The following is a 7,031-nucleotide window of genomic DNA, read 5'->3' as shown; positions in this document are numbered from 1 at the left end:
GCAGGTGCCTGGCGGGTGGCTGTGCCAGAGCAGCGGCTCCCGGGTGGGAGAGCAGACTGCTGCTGAGGGATGGGGGGAGAGCGGCCTTTCCGAGCCACGTCTCGAGCCTGACGCAACCCGCAACGTCGGAGATGAGACTTTTGGGATGGGGCTCGGGACAGAGATGCTCAGTGGTGGGGCCTGCAGAGCGTGAGGCCGAAAACGTCGCCCGGGCTTGGTTGTGACATCCAGCTGCGACAGCATCACTGGGAATGGGGAAGCGCACGCCGGGCACGGTCAGCCTTCTCGGCTGATGCCGGTGTGGCAGAGGCCGGTTTGGCCACGGCTGCGTCTGCTGGACCCTCGCAGCCACGGAGGAGGGAGGAAACACTTCCGCAAGGGCTGCTGCTGGGAACAGCGGCGAGGCGCCGGTGGGGTTGCAGGACGTATGGGTTTCATTCGAGCGTGGGCACGTGTGTGTTCGGGGAGACGGTAGATCAAATAGCGCTGTGGGACTTCTCGCTGGAGTTGCTAGAAAACATTTAGAGCTTGATCGGGATGTTCTGGTCAGGATCTGTGAATGGGGTAAGGGAAGAACAATGCTGCGTTTGGAAGCCAAGTGTTTTCAGTGACATTCCCGTGCCCTCTGCTTGATCATTGAAGCATGCTAAGTATTGTGGTTTCAGTCAAAAGAGCTCCATGCTGAAAAGCCAGATGAGACTTGTATGGAAAGGAGTTTCTTGGCAGCCCAGAGCTCAGGGGATGGTAGGAGTTGGTTGCCTCTGCCCAGTACAGTGGAGCTGCGGGGATTTCCCAGAACTGGATCAAGGGCTTCCAGCAGCGTAGCCCAATTGAACTTGGCCTCCCTGGGGATAAGGGGCTGGTTTGAACTGTGTCCTGCCATGGGAAGAGGGGAAACACAGCCGGGGGAGGAATCCAGCCCTCTGCTTCCGCCACCACCAGAGGCAAGGGGGGAGCAGGGATGGCAACTGGTGCTTTTGGGCAACCGCCACCATTCTTCACTGCGTTCTGCAGCAGAAGCCATCGTTCCTTATCCCCTAATGAATGTGAGCATCACGCAGCAGCAGGAGCTGCCGGCCTGGCTTTCCAGGTGTCAGACCTACCCCCAGGAGTGTGTGAGGACGTGGCCACTGTCACCGTGTGTCCTCACCTCGCATTTGCCCACCAGCAGCCGAGGAGCCTGCAGAGCAGATGACTGCATCTTCTCCTGAAGTCTGGTGCCATGAGTCCTTAGATGGTTTATTAATGGACTGTGACCAGATGGGGTGGGGTTAGAGAAAGCTGATTCTGTTCCAAGTTCCTTAACAAGGGTTGGATCGTTCCTGTGGCATCAAGCTGGATAGGTTCACACATCACAACTCAGTGACTTCACCTGTTGACAAACTTGTTTGAGGATGTTACAGCCCGACGCCTTGGGATGGAGAAGGGGAGTATGTTCCCTAATAGGCAGTGGGACGTTAGAGTATAGGCAAATACTGAGAATGCTTTAAGTGTACAGGCAGTTAGTTGCCTGCTGGGGTCGTGGAGTTGACAGCTCACTGCTAATGGGTGCTGTCTCTGGTTGGCTGCAGGTAGTTGGCTTCCCTGCTGATGGTTGGCGTTTTCTCAATTGTTGCTTTTGTGCCAGAGAGAAAACTCTTCTTTTTGCCCTGTTTGGTAGCTCAGTTATCTAAAGGGAGCTTACAAGAAGAGGAAACCCACAGCTCCTCATGCGTTTCACTTGTCAGCTATAACGTGTAGGCAAGGCTTTGAGTGAAAGCCCTGAATCTGTGTGGCGATTGCTGAACAGGACAGAGAGGAAAGAGCGTGCCTTCAGACCCACGGGGCGGTTACAGGATATTAAATACCTTTAGTTAAATGCGTTCAGATTGAGTCTGCCCCAGAAACTGTGTGGAGTGAGGTGGGAGATGCACCCAAAACAAGTGATGGTGTCTGGTAAGGGCTTGAAGTACTGTCACTGACATTCCCTTTGGCGTCTGGGGTTTTCCCATGGATGGTGCCTCAGAACGGCGAGCTGGCAACGAGAGGTCTTGATCAGTGGCCCCAAACGTGGGGATGGAAGAGGAAGGATTGTTTGTCCTGAAAGGGCCAGGAGGAGGTTAGGACAGTGTGGCTGGTGGTCTATTTGGAGACTGCGGAGACCAGGAAGGTTTGCAAAGTTTAATTCCCTGCCAGCCTGGAGCTTCTCTACTCCTTCCCCTTTAAAGTCCCTCTGGCCAGTGCCTCTGGCTCACACCACATCCTCCTCTTTATAACTCCATGCAGTAACAAAAGAACAATCTGCCTATCCCTTAAATCAGTACCGAGTGTAAGAACAAGTCTGCAGAGGAAGCAGCCTGGACCTTGAACCTTGCATTACCAAAGCTTGTCTGCCAGTGGGCAACATTTGGCATCCAGTCATCGTGCTGGCTCATCTGGGAGCCCAGACGCTGCGGTCCCCGATTCCCAAGACCATCACTCTTTGTTCAGGGTGGTGGCACCGAATACACTTAACTCTCTTCCCGCCTCCTCCCGTGCCTTGGCGAATCCCATGCAGTTTGTTTTGGACATCCTTTTGCGCTGGTGTAGAAATAATTGATTCTGACCCTTTCAAATGCCGACTGTGATTTATAGGAGGATCACCTGAACCCACCCAGTACGCTTGCACCGTGAGATCTGATTTAGCTTGTTCTGTCCAGCCGCCTTTGCAGTGAGTCAGCCATCCCCGAGCAACTCCATCTGCCTCCTGGCTTTCACTCCCAGGAAGTGAGGGACCAAAGGAGGCTCCCCCCGGCCCACACCGAGGCGTGGAGTGTGAAGTTAGCCTGAGGGGATGTCTGCTCTGATCCCCTTTCTTCTCCCCCATGTAATGCTCTGATGGAAGGGATGACCTTGCTTATTTGGACAAGAATAAGCCTTCTTGCAAAAACTCCAAGGTTTTTTTTTTCAGCTCAAACAATGCAATGTTTAATGGTCCAAGTGTCAGTGTAGCTGCAGTGTTGGCTTTATAGACACCAACTGAATCAACTTGGCTGCCTCTCCCAAAAATTTGGTGGCTTTTTTTCTTCTCCTCCATCCCCTTTCCCCGTGTCCTGCTAATGACAACTTCTGGGTGAACACTGAAAACTATAGATAAATGAGTGTGTGCCACTAACCAAATATTTCTTGACCTAATTTAGTAGAGCTTCCTTTGGCAAAAGCCCAGCTGGCAGTGGCATGCCACTTTTGTGATAGTTTTCATAAACAGCTGTAATAAAACCAGCTGCATTTCTTTGATGCTGCGTGTGAGGGCCTTGTAGGATCCTGCATGCTCATTACAGAGAGCCTCAGAACTGGATTTTGGGGGCTGGTCAATCAAAATCTATGGAGGGGTTTCCCATTAGCCTCCATGGGGTTTGGCTGAAGTTACATGGATGTTGCCCACAAGAAAAGACTGACTCGCTCTCTCTTAATGAGGTCTTTTGCTGTAATACTGGCTGGTGCTTCCACTGTTCAACAATATTGGCCCACCAGTCTCGGGGCTTGTGGACTACGCAGGTATTTCTCAGGGCACTTACCTGAATAACCACTTTTTTTTGTTGTTTTTTTCCTTGCCCAGGGAGAGACTCTCCTGCATTTCTGTGATTCACTTACCCATGTGGTTAACTCAGGACAACTCACTTGCGGTGACTAACACTGGTTTGCAGTGTGTGATCCCTCAACCTCTGTGACCCTAAATAATTTGAGCACAGAATGGGGTTTGCTCTGGCATGAAAATGAGCACGGAGAGAAGGGTATCATGATTCCCAGGTGGCTGCTGCTGCCGGGAGCTTCAGAGAAAAGGGAAGAAGCACAGGGAGGACAGAGCCCCGCTTGGTACCTGCTGACTTTCTCTCTGGCAGCCGGCCTGGCCCTTCTGGGGGGGGTTCCATCGATCCTGTGGTCCCACGAGGGACAGGAGCTTTCTTCAGTGCGTTCACTGGGGAAATGCTGAGACCAAGACTCGCAGGTTGGACGCCTGAGCTGCAAACCCTCTGACCGTGGATGAGAAGTTGGACTTCTCATAGCTGCCTGCCATCCTGCAAAATAGGGACTGTGATACTTAGCGTCTTTGTAGTGCCTTGATGACTGCCACGAGAATAAAAATATGTATAGTTTTAGTCCTACAGCTGGCCCTGGCAGTGCCACAGAGACCCATTATTTGCCTGGGAGAGGTGGGGAGTCCAGGTCAAATGAGGTATAATCTCTTATCAAAGGACTCCTGTATTTTCTCTGTGTATTCCTTTACTGTCCTGGTTTGTGATAGAGGCTCCTGGGTGCTCAAATAACTTGCATAAAACCTTAATAAAAATTCTCCTTGTGGGATGTGGTGCCTGTACTCTTACAATGAAACTCTTGAAATTTGCTATCAGTTTTTGCATAAACCAGTGCTGTACGGCTGGTTAAAAAGTTCCAAATGAAGGAGAAAACTAAAGACTTTTAACCAAAATATAGAAATATCAGTCCACATGAGACATGTTACCTGTATGCTTCAAAACTGTCACTTTTAAACAGCCAAATGACTTGGGTTTAGGTGTTTCTGCTACATGGAGAATTTGAGTAAGCACGTATAGCTCCAGAATTCTGCCAAAGCAGGTTTAATACTCCTACGTATGCAAAAAAGCTGTGGTCTTGGAAGAAGCAGATGCTGTAGTAGAGTAATCATGAGAGCAGGGTTAGGCTGCATCAGAGGTTTTAGTTCAATTTCAGTAACTGCCGGTTAGAACAGAGATTTGCAACGTTGTGAAAAATACTGTTGGTTTTTTTCCTTTTTGTCAAGCTGGTATGATCTGGACTCCAGATTCACTGAGCATCTCTGAGTAATGCTGCTCTTGGGCTGACTTCAGGTTTTCTCATTTACTCTTGCTACCAATCGTGACTGTGCCGTGCATTTGATATGACATAACATACAGGTTTTCTTCCTGATTAACCAAAGGGATGCATCTTGCTGTAATTATCATCCTTCATTGAGCATTTTGAGGCCGCTTACCCATTTCCGCAGATACTGGCTGTCTCAGGGCTGTGTGCAGTCACTCCACTGCCGTATCCCTCCAGGCGGTACAAGTGTCTCTCAGCCCTTGCTGTCATAGCGTTGATTCACCCATTGATTCCCCACCCATCCTGCCTCATCCTTCATCCTGGACCTTCTCACGCTTTCATCAGGAAAACGCCTTTGCCCAGCTCCCATTGTCACCCCGCCTGGGAGTGGGGTTGGCGTAACCCCCACCCCAGGTAGGTTTGTGCTCCGGTGCCCCAGGGATGGAGCTGGTGCAAGGCTGGAGCAGAGAGCAAAGCTGTGCCCGAGGTGTCTGCCCCTCAGCACGTGCTACCCGCGATTAACCACCACCACGGGAACATCTGCCCAGGTGGGAGGCAGGGTGCACGGCCACAGGGAGGAGAGCGGGGGGGCACGGGAGGGGACATACTCGGGTGAGGAATGGGAAGAAAGGAGGGGAGCAAGGGCTGTAACCCCCGTTGGGCTGTGGGGTGGGTTTCTGCAGTGCTGACCTACATGTCTATGGGGAAGAGAGAGCTGGGGTTTTACCTTGGGTTTAAGCTTTGCGTGTGGCATGTGTGCATGCTGCCTGCCCCACTCTGAGCAGCACTAACTCTGCCACAGTGAACACAGACATTTTAATTGCTTAATTTTTTTCCGCCTTTTTGTTTCCTTTTTGAAGCTTGGTTTCTTCTTAGGTGATTGTGAAATTAGCTGTGCTTTACCGGGAGGCCTGGAATGAAGGTTTTGCTGTGCATAATGGTGTCTTTTTATTATTATTGTTTTTTAAAGATACCATTGGGTTCCCAAGGTGCTCCTTATCCCTTCCCTCTCCCCTTCTCCCAGTATTTATAATCCAAAGTCATTATGGTTGTTTATTCCATGGTGGTTACAGTAGCTTTGAGCGTGTGTGTGTGGATGTATATGCTTTGTTTCTCCATCTCTCATCCCGTCCTATTCTGCAATATAAAGCTGTTCTCACTCCCATCCCCAACAAACCCTTTGGGCCTATTCCTGCCTTCTATTCCCTCCCCACCTTTTAACCACTGATTTATAAAAAGTTGCTTATCAGTTTCTGGTACCTTCCAGGTGAAGAGACCCATTGTCTATATGAAGGTGTCCAGTACCATCTTAGATGCCCTTCTGGAGTAGAAGGTAGAGGCTAGGCTGAGGCAAGCTCCTAGGGGATGTTCACCTGCCCTGTCCAGGTGTCTTGGATGCTCAACGGTGTCTCCAATGGCACCAGTTACCGACACAGGCAACAGGATCTGTTCCCAGTGTATGTGTCTGAATGGAAGTGCCTACACCTAAACAGAAGTGGTTTTAAACCGGGATGGTGTCTCCTCCATAGCCTTTCTGATGGAGTGTAGCTGCGTGACCCTGGTGGGAGTATCCCTTCTTGAAGTGGGTAGCGGGAGCCGTGCAGCACTTCACAGAAGTGTGGAGTGGGTGACCTTTAACGCCCAGACCAGATCTCTGGGCTTTTGGTTCCCCACGTGTGGAGGGGGTGGCACACGGGGTAGGGCTGGATGAGAGACCCTTTCCCAGCAGCATGCGAACTCGTATGACTCCCAAACTGGGGCAAATAATCAAACCCTTGGTTCTCAGGAGACACATGACATTTCAAGGAAATAGGAAACATCATGTGAATTTTGGAGTACTTAAGATAGTCAGTTTTCAAACAAAAAGGCTTTTTAAGAGCCAAATGGCCCAGCTGAATGAGATCAGTGTATAGCCTGGAGCTCTGACAGGGGTGAACTCTGCTCCATTCATCCCATCCCTCCATGCAGGGGGTTGGAATTGACTCTGTGGCTTGCATTGAGTTTGTCCATCCTCAGCTCTTCAGCCCAGCTTCAGTCCTCTGTAATCCTTGGTTAAAGAGCGCTTGCTCTGATTGTTTTACCAGCCTCTGGAAACCAGTTTATATACAAAGGTGTGGAGCAGGGAACAGCACTAAGGCAGACCCACCAGACCTGAGCCAACGGGGAAGCAACTGAGCTGAATCCTTCCCCAAGATCCTAGCTTGTATGAGCAGATG

The sequence above is a fragment of the Harpia harpyja genome, chromosome 15 (assembly GCF_026419915.1).
Source record: "Harpia harpyja isolate bHarHar1 chromosome 15, bHarHar1 primary haplotype, whole genome shotgun sequence".
Taxonomy (NCBI): Eukaryota; Metazoa; Chordata; class Aves; order Accipitriformes; family Accipitridae; genus Harpia; species Harpia harpyja.
The sequence above is the reverse complement of the archived record's forward strand: the minus strand, read 5'-3'. Positions refer to the sequence as shown.